The sequence below is a fragment of the Mustela putorius genome, unplaced genomic scaffold, assembly GCF_011764305.1.
Source record: "Mustela putorius furo isolate JIRA1106 unplaced genomic scaffold, ASM1176430v1.1 tig00537350_pilon_pilon_pilon, whole genome shotgun sequence".
In the NCBI taxonomy this organism is placed as follows: domain Eukaryota; kingdom Metazoa; phylum Chordata; class Mammalia; order Carnivora; family Mustelidae; genus Mustela; species Mustela putorius.
The window spans coordinates 21,769,599-21,779,729 of record NW_025422471.1 but is presented as its reverse complement, the minus strand read 5'-3'; positions in this window follow the sequence as shown (position 1 = coordinate 21,779,729).

The window sequence follows — 10,131 nt, the reverse complement described above, 5'->3', positions numbered from 1 at the left end:
CATTACACTTCTGAAGATCTACTAAATTGTTATAGGTTTTGTTTTGTTTTGTTTTGTTTTGTTTTGTCAACTTCAGAATTACATCCTGTCATTAAGATCTTTGGCACTAAATTTAAGAATGGAGGAGTGGAGTGCCTGGATTGTTCAATCGATTGAGTATTCAACTCTTAATTTCAGCTCAAGTCATGATCTCAGGACCATGAGATCAAGCCCCATATCAGGCTCTGTGCTGGACTTGGAGCCTGCATGGGATTCCCTCTGCCTCTGCCCCTACCTAGCCCTTCTCTTTCCCTCTTTCTAAAAAAGAAAAGAAAAGAAAAGAATAGAGGAGTGCAAATTTTGCATTTACTCATTTTTTGTTTCTCATTTTATAAAATTTTTATTTGCATACTGCAACAGCCATCTAGTGGTGCATCATTATGGCCCAGTATGTTGTCCTTAGTATTAAAGACTCAGAAACTCAGTATATTAGAATATTCGGATGAGATTGGGTTGTAGGGCGCCAATGCACACTTATCAGAATTATAAGACATTAATGTATCGTAGGAACGCCAGTGCATTGTCACAATAAGAAATATAACCATCAATAGTAATAATAGTTAATTCTCATTGAGTGTCTAGTATGGTAAGCATGTGATGTGAATTAATTCATAAAAACTTTGTAACAGCCTTATGTGAGTTACTGGTTATTTGGAAAACACTGGATTCACCAACTGTTTGTCCCTCCCCTTCCAACAGGAGCCTCCTAACTTGTTTTTAAGTTTATTTATTTATCCAAGCATCTCTACACCCAGCCTGAGGCTCAAACTCATGACCCTGAAATCAAGAGTCATAGACTCCTTGGACTGAGCTAGCCAGGCAACCCTAACTTTTCTAACTCCTCTCTCTCTTACCCCCAAATCTCATTCCCAAGAGTTCTTGCATCTGTACTACTGTCACCTCCACATTCCTGCAATATGTATTCCCTTTTCCCACTGGTGTATTTTCTCATCATTTAGACCAACTGAGGTGGTGGTCTCAAAAACTGAGGGGTTTCCTCCCATCCCGTTTCTTTAAAAAATATGAGATGACCAGAATTTGACAAATACATAATGAGATATATCTATCATGCCATTATTATCCATACTATAATATCTTATAGAGTACTTTCACTTACAGCGCACAGAATTTTGTGTTCTCTGCCTCTTCACTGTTTCTCTCCACCCCCCCCAAAAATCCTGGCAACCAATGATCTTTTTATTATTTTCATAGTTTTGTTCTTTCCAGGACATCATATAGTTGTATTTATACAGTTTGTAGCTTTTTTCAGATTGCCTTCTTGTACTTAGTAATATGTATTTAAGATTTCTCCATGTCTTGTCATGGCTTGCTAGCTTATTTCTTTTTGGCACTGAATAGTATTCCATTGTTTCAATGTACCACTATTTGTTTACCTGTCCACCTACTGAAGCACATCTTCATTGTTTCAGTGGTTTCACAATTATGAATAAAACTGCTATAAATATCTCTGTTAAGCGTTTTTGTTTCGTTTTGTTTTATTTCATGGACATGGATTTTCAACTCCTTCAAGTAAACACCAAGGAGCACAATTGCTGCCTCATATGGTAAGAGTTTGTTTATTTTTGTAAGAAAAAGCCAAAATGCCTTCCAAAGGGGCTGTACCATTTTGTGTTTCTATCACCAATGGATGAGAGTTCCTATTGCTCCACATTCACAACACCACTTGGTGGTATAAAAAAATCTTTAAAAATAAGTAAATAAATAAATAAAATGAAATATTTTATTTAATTATCTCCACACCCAACTTAGCTCTCAAACTCATGACCCAGAGATCAAGAGTCACATGCTCTACTGACTGAGCCAGACACACATCACTTAAGGCATGTCTTTTTATTGTTTTGTTTTTAAACCCTGTATTAATATGCAAAAATATTTCAAAATACTATATTGTGAATGTATTATCTTTAAAGAAACTCTAAATTAAGGAGTGCTAAATTCTGAAAATGCAAGCAAGTGGAAAGAATGTATATGTAAAATGACTTTTAAAATAGTAGTATTTTTTTAAAGATTTTTATTTACTTATTTGACAGACAGAAATCACAAGCAGGCAGAGAGAGAGGAAGGGAAGCAGGCTCCCTGCTGAGCAGAGAGCCAGATGCAGCCAGATCCAGGACCCTGGGATCATGACCCGCCCGAGCTGAAGCAGAGGTTTTAACCCACGGAGCCACCCAAGCGCCCCTAAAATAATAGTATTTTTTAAATTGGTTTTATGTGCAGTGTCAGAATACAGTGGATGCATCTTTTAGACATTGGGAAGGAACATTTACAAAGAGAGACAGTATGAGAATTTGGTAGTAATGTAAAATGATGGAAGACTAAAATGCATCATTTAGTTTGTACAAAATGTAAAGCTATCTGGCAGAGGAAATGATGTTTAAGAAACGTGGACACCTCGGTGACTCAATCTGTTAAGCATCTGCCTTTGGCTCAGGTCATGATCCCCAGGGTCCTGGGATCGAGTCCTGCCTCAGGCTCATGGCTGGTTGGGGAGCCTGCTTCTCTCTCTGCCTACCACTCTGCCTGCCTGTGCTTGCTCTCTCTCTCTCAAATAAATCTTTTTAAAAAAGAGAGAAACATATGGACCAAAGGAGCATTTATTCTATAGCTAATTATTCGCCACCATCCAGGCAAGTCTCTTTTAAGTACTCTTTCTAATGCTCAGTAAATTATGAGGTTTTCCAGCCTGACTGGTAGAAATAGGTCCTACTCCTGGCCCTGTGTCAGCTCTGGCTTCTGTTCTGTTGAATCCTATCTGCCCACTACAGGTAGCTGCATCAAATACCCACTCTTGTCAGTCTTTGCCTGAATCTTTGAGGGGACCCCCTCAACTGTCTCTAGGGTTCTCATATGGTAAGAGTTTGTCCTCTCTGGTATTCTGACCTACGTGTTCCAGCTGCCTTGTGCTCCCCACACTCTCAGCTCTGTCTCTGTAACTTGCGGATTCCACGAGGCTCCATATGGGTGCTCCTTGTCTACATTGTGGCCTAGAAACTTTCTCAAGTCAGGGGTCTGGGAAAACATAGGGCTTGCTTTATCATTTGCCATCTCTAAGGGATCACTGGCTTTCATCATCTGATATCCAACCTCTTGAACATTGTTTGGTCATTGACAACTACTTTTTGCTAGACTTTTCAGTTGTTTAGAATAAGAGAATAAATCTAGTCCCTTATACTGTGTCTCAGAAACTTTGATCATTAATCCTCTCTCCTTTTCTTTACTTTCTTACTCTCCATAAAAAAAGCAGAGTGTTTGCTATCCAAAAGACAATTTGCCTCAAGAATTAAAAGCTTGGCTTGAGGAATCCCTGTGAAATTTCTTAGTTATTAATTTTCCATCATCCTGAAATTCTCTAAGTAACTTGTCCTTTTTTTCTTGAGAGAGACAGCAGGAGTGAGCAGTGGGGGAAGAACAGAGACTTCCAAGCAGACTCTGAGCTGAGTGCGAACCTTGACACAGGGCTTGATCCCATGACCTTAAGATCATGATCTGAGCCGAAATCAGAGTCGTACATCCAACTAACTGAGCCACCCAGGTCCCTCAATAGCTTGTCTTTTAATATTTCCCCTTTTATTTTTATTTTTATTTATTTTTTTTAAAGATTTTATTTATTTATTTGAGAGAGAAACAGTGAGAGAGAGCATGAGCTAGGAGAAGGTCAGAGAGCGAAGCAGACTTCCCATGGAGCTGGAAGCCTGATGCGGGACTCGATCCCGGGACTCCAGGATCATGACCTGAGCCGAAGGCAGTCGTCCAACCAACTGAGCCACCCAGGCGTCCCTCCCCTTTTATTTTTAAAGCCCAGCATTTCACATTATTTCATTTGATACAACTTAAAAAAAAAACAACACTTAATTCCAGTATAGTGATCATACAGTGTTACATTAGTTTCTGGTGTACAATGTAGTGATTCAACAATTCTACACATTACTCAGAGTTCTCATTTGATACAAATTTTAAGATGTAATTCTAGGGTGCAAGATCTGGTTGATGATAAATGATGTGTGCATTTCCTATCAGAAATTATTCTTCATTGGAGCAGCTAAGCTAGATAACACCACTTAGAAACTATTTAACTGAGGTGCGTGGGTGGCTCAGTTGGTTAAGTGACCGACTCTTGATTTTGGCTCAGGTCGTGATCTCAGGGTCGTGAAATCAAGCCCTGCATTTGGCTTCACACTCACTGTGGGGTCTCCTTGAGAATCTTTCTCTCTCTCCCTTTGCCTCTCCGGCCCCACCTGTGTGCATGCTTTCTCTTTCTCTCGGATAAATAAGTAAATATTAAAAAAAGAAAAGAAAAGAAATTTGGGACTGAGGGCATTGGTGAGTACTTCCTCCTTCACTGGTGCATGTTAGTCATGCATAAGGTTCTCAAGCATTAGAGAGAGAATGGGTAGATTCTGTAAGTACTCTAATATACATTTCATTATTTCACATGAAGCCTGTGGATGACATGTAGCTGTGATCATTATTCCATTGCACAGATGTGGAAACTTAAGCTCAGAGAAGTTAAAACACTTTCTCAAGGTGACATGGCTTAGTGGTAGAGCCAGATCTTAAACCCATGTCTGCTGACTCCGGACCAAATGCTGGATCTTTAAAGAATTCATTGTTAACTCCTGCCTGGAATGCTAAGTGCCTTAATACTATGGCCCTCTGAAAAGAAAGTAAATGTCAGCAAAAAAAAAAAAAAAAAAAAAAAAAAAAAAAATCCTAGAGTAAATAAAAGAGGTTTAGCTACTTTTTTAGAGGCAATGCTCAATCATGAGAAATTATGGAAAGTCTTCCCTAGAAGTATCTAAAAATAAGATATAAAATAAGTCCATCTATTTTATAACAAATATATTTTATAGCCAGTAAAAGTCTAGAAAATAATTTTATAATAAGTTCCACATGAAAGTACTTGAAACTTTATAAGCATAGCCTAAAAGGGTGGACAGAAAGTCCCCCATTAAATGGTAGAAATCAGAATTTCTTTCAAGTAAAAATGTATTATGGTTGTTAAGTGAGTATCAAATGAAGGATCCTTTTTTTTTTTTTTAAGGATCTTTTATTTTTATCACATTTTTGGTGAGTTAGAACTAAATTCCATGTACCTTTATTTTTCACTGGGGTAAACAATGGTACAGAATTACCTTCTGACCTCCTGTGCTAATATAAGGAATTAGGGGCACAAGCATTTTTAGAAGAGGAGATCATCCAAGAAATCTTTTCTTTTTATCTTAAAACGTATGGTAGAACTGTGGACTGTGAGGTGTTTTCTTACCCCCTGGGGTGTGGAATCATAGCAGTTTCCTGCCATTGGTAAATTCCAGGGTGTTGTAATCAACTGTGTATTATAATTCATTTGTCATTTCTTAACATATAGCAGCCAGCACTGGAAGGAATTGGCAACAGTGAATGCCAGGCAGCAGCAAGAAACTGGTATGGAATGTTAATTTGTCACAGAAAATCCTGCAAAGTACAAATCTACATACAGATTATACCCAAATGTTATCTGTGAAATTGGGCCAAATTCTCTCTGAGGATTTGTAACTACTGAAGGTGAATGCCAGGGCTCAAGGACTTGAGATTTAACAGCAAAAGAGGAAAGGTAGGATTGTGTTTCTCTTTCATCTTTCTTTCTTCTTTCTTTTCTTTCTTTCTTTCAAGATCTTATTTAATTATTTATTTATCAGAGAGAGTGCACACAAACAGGGAGGAGAGAGAAAAGCAGGCCCTTTACTGAGCAGGGAGCCCCCGTTTGGGGCTTGATCCCAGGACCCAGAGATCATGACCTGAGCCAAAGACAGCCACTTAACCAGTTAAGCCACCCAGGTGCCCCCTTTCAAAGGTTTTATTTATTTGAGAGAGAGAGAGAACGAGAGAGCAAAGAGAGAGCATGAGTGGGGAAGGGAGATGTTGGGGGACATAGGAAGAGGAAGAAAGCAGACTCCTAACTGAGCAGGGAGCCAGGGATCACGACCGACCGGACTCAAAGGCAGCGAGGCGCCCTCACTTTCTATTTCGAGTAAAATCTATTCTTTCCTCAGTTGTTAACTCTCGCTTGAAATCCTGGCCTCAGCACTCCTTTGTGTCATACTTTCCTTTCCCGTTTCTTTGGACATGATGCTTGAAAAATATTATACAGACTTGTGTGTGCACGCCCTCAAGATTGTAAGCCAATAAAGAAATAGGATTTTTTTTTTTTTTTTGGAATTAAATCTTGCAGTGCTTAAGAAGTGGGTCCATTATATCCTCTGCTTCTTTGTTAAATGTGGCAGCTTCTTAGGAAGTAGCTTCCTCCATTCAAAACAGGGGTTCAGTAATTAGGTAAAACAGACATTTTGGTTTTGTTTTTCCATTTTTTGTAAAATGAAAGAAAGTACCTGTTCTGGGGGCACCTGGGTGGCCCAGTCATTAAGCATCTGTCTTCGGCTCAGTTTATGATCCCAGGGTCCTGGGATCGAGTCTAGCATCGGGCTCCCTGCTCTGCGGGGAGCCTGCTTCTCCCACTCCGACTTCCCCTGCTTGTGTTCCCTCTCTCTCTCTCTCTCTGTCAAATAAAGAAATAAAATCTTAAAAAAAAAAAAAAAAAGTACCTGGTCTGGACTAACTTCTTTATGGAGCTCAATGGATCCTGAAACATATAATTAGTTTTACATGATAGAATTAACTCATTGATTGGATATTGTTTCCATGGTTCAAGGGAGAAATAGTAGTTGGAATGATGTTTGAAGCCGTGTACAATTGCTGACCTAATCAAGACACAATTAGTTTCCTATGCTTGTATTTGATATTTTCTAAATTCATGACTCTTTCATGTGGTCCTAAAATTGCTATATAAGTACATAATAAAATCTATTTGTACTTTAACATCACGAGGATGAGCAAACATTGGTTAACTTGAAGGTGGGCATGGAGCGTATTGGAAAAGTAGAGTGGGACAGTTTTTGTTTGTATTAGGCAGATACGTGTGAAGTCAACCTTTACTAAGTATGAGCTATATAATCTAGATCAAGTAGCTTCATTTCTTTTTCTCTGCGCCTCAGTTTTCTCCTTTCATAAACAGGGAGTAAGAACCACTTTACAGGTGATCATGAAGATCTGAGAAAACATTTGTGAAGTCTCTAGCTCAGTATCCAACACGTGATAGGGATTTACCAAAACGAACACTGCTATCCCTGGTCTTGAGAACTAATGCTTACTTAGACTGTGATTCTAAACCTATTTCAGTTTTAAGGAAGGTAGAAAATTTTGTTTTGAACCTTCAGAGTAGTTATGAAAGCAAACAAATATTAGCAATGCATGGGGTGGGGGGGGGTCTGGTTATAAACATAAAAGTAGAGCAGGTATTAGCAGAATATGGCAAGAATTTGAAAGGTGGAGGTATTAGTCAGGGCCCGGGCAGAAAAACAGAACCAAGGTATTTTAGCAGAGAAAATTTAAAGATTTTTCAAAAGTTTTATTTATTTGACAGAGATCACAAGAGAGGCAGGCAGAGAGAAAGGGGGAAGCAGGCTTCTTGCTGAGCAGAGAGCCCAATGCAGGGCTCGATCCCAAGACCCTGAGATCAGGGCCCAAGCTGAAGACAGAGGCTTTAACCCACTGAGCCACCCAGGTTCCCTAGCAGAGAAAATTTAATGTGGGGATCTAGTCACAAAAATGATGGGAGAACTGAGAAGGCAATCAAAGGTCAGTGAGGCAATACTCTGGAATTTACCAATGGCAGGAAACTACTATTGCCCCCACAACCAGAGGGACAAAGGAGAAAGAGTAGAACCAGAAGTTAAGGAGCCTGGAGAGAGATGGAACCATGGTGGAGACGGAGTCCTGCCTGAGATATTATACAGAGCAAAGAGAGAAAGGAGAAATATTCTGGTTTTCCAACTTGTCACTCTCCAATCTCTAGTCATTGTCTCCTCAGCGGTTCCTCTTAACTCAAAACCAGTTGACCAAGAGCCTGGGAATGAAAGTTTGCAGGGGTCAGGGCCTGGCAATACAGAGTAGAATGGGGAAAGGGAAAAAAAATCAGAGGAAAAATAGACAAATGACCAGCACAGGGAAAGGGAAAAAAAATCAGAGGAAAAATAGACAAATGACCAGCACAGTAACAGTCACAGCTATTTTCTGAGGAGTTGTTTGCACAGCCTGCAACAGAATTACAAGGCAGATACTTTAGTGTTTTTTTTTTCCTTACCTTGCCATCAGTGCCCTTCTTCCCTAGATTTGGTATAGGGTAGGCCTAAGGTAGTGAGCTTCAAAATTGTGATTAGATTGGAAGGAGTTGTATAAACCAAAGTATCAATGGTCACGTCCAGAGTAGAAGACTATAGCAGGAAAAAACAAAGGCAAGTGGGACTTATTCATCTGAGAAGATAACATACATTCTTTGTTGGCAGACCAAAAATAATGTTAGTAGAACAATCCGCGACAGACTAGAGATTGTGGTGGCTTGCATCAGATCGTGAGACAAGGATATATTTTGAGGGTGGAGGTAAGGAGACTGACTGATAAGTGTAAATGTGAGGGAAAAGAAAAAAAAATGAGTTAATGATGACACCCAAGTTTAGCCTGAGCAACCAGGAGGATAAAGTCACTGTTTGTCAAAATGGGCAAACTGTGAGAAGAGAAGGATTGGATAGAATAGCCAGAATTTGTGGGTTTTGTTTTTTTTTAATTTATTAATTTATTTTAGAGAAAAAGTGAGAAAGTGTGAGGGAGGGACAGAGGAAGGGACAGAGAGAAAGGGAGAGAGAGAACCTTCAGCAGACTCTCCGCTGAGTGCAGAAACGGATCTCATGATCTGAGCCGAAACCAAGAGTCTGTTGCTTAACCTATTGAGCCACCCAGGTGCCCCTCAGAATTAGGTTTTTATTATTTTTATTTTTTTTTCATTTTATTTTCTATTTTCAGAATTTGGTTTTTAATATGCTAAATTTCAGAACTTTTTTTGTTTTCTTTTTTTCCTGAAGATTTTATTTTTTTGAGAGAGAGAGAAGGAGCAGGGAGAGGAGGTGGGGGAGAGGCAGAGGGTGATGGAGAAGCAGACTGCCTTCTCTCTGAGCAGGAAGCCTGATGTGGGGCTTAACCCCAGGACCTGATCTGAATCATGACCTGATCATGACCTGAGCTGAAGGCAGACACTTAACTCACTAAGCCACCCAGGCATCCCCCAATTTTTTATTTTCAAAAGTCCTTTTAAAAAACTGCTTTTTGTAATTTTTTACATAATGCAGGAGGCTCAGGAGTGAAACTAGGAAAATTATTAAGTGAAAGTCTGCATATCTAATAATAAAACCCCATCTTTCTTCCCTCCTTTGATTCTGAGAAAGCTGGCAGCAAAGATTTACCCGCTTCCTGTCCTTCAATCTTTCCACCAACTCCAGGAAATTGGCATATTACTCTTTGGGATAAATGACTAGCTCAAAAGAAAATTCTTACAGATACCAATAATTAGGATTTCCCACAGGAATTTCTGAGTCCACAATCACCCCAAAGCAATTCCTCATAAATCCCAAGCTCTAATGTCCTTCATATTATTAATTTCACACATTGTATATGAATGGACAAAGATCACAGACTTCCCTAAGCACAGTGTTAGACCCTGAGCCTGCAGGCCAGGAGACCACATCTGCTTATCAGTCTCAGAATTTAGGCAAGGATTATTCTGCGTTTGTCCCTGACACCTGATAAGCATTCTTTCAAAAACAGTTGGAGTATACTCATGTTCATAGCAACATTACTCACAATAGCTAAAACATGGAAGCAATACCATGTCCATTGATAGATGAATGGATAAGCAAAATGTGGAACATTCATGCAATGGAATATTATTCAACCTTAAAAAGGAAGGAAATGGTGACATAAATACTACAATATAGATTAAACTTGAGGACATCATGCTAAGTAAAACAAGCCAGTCATAAGGAAACAAATACTTGGGGCACCTGGGTGGCTCAGTCAGTTAACCATCTGCCTTTGGCTTAGGTCATGATCCCCGGGTTCTGGGATCCAGGCCTGCGAGAGGCTCTCTGTGCTCCCTGCTCACCGGAGAATCTGCTTCTCCCTCTGCCTCTCACCCACTCATGATTT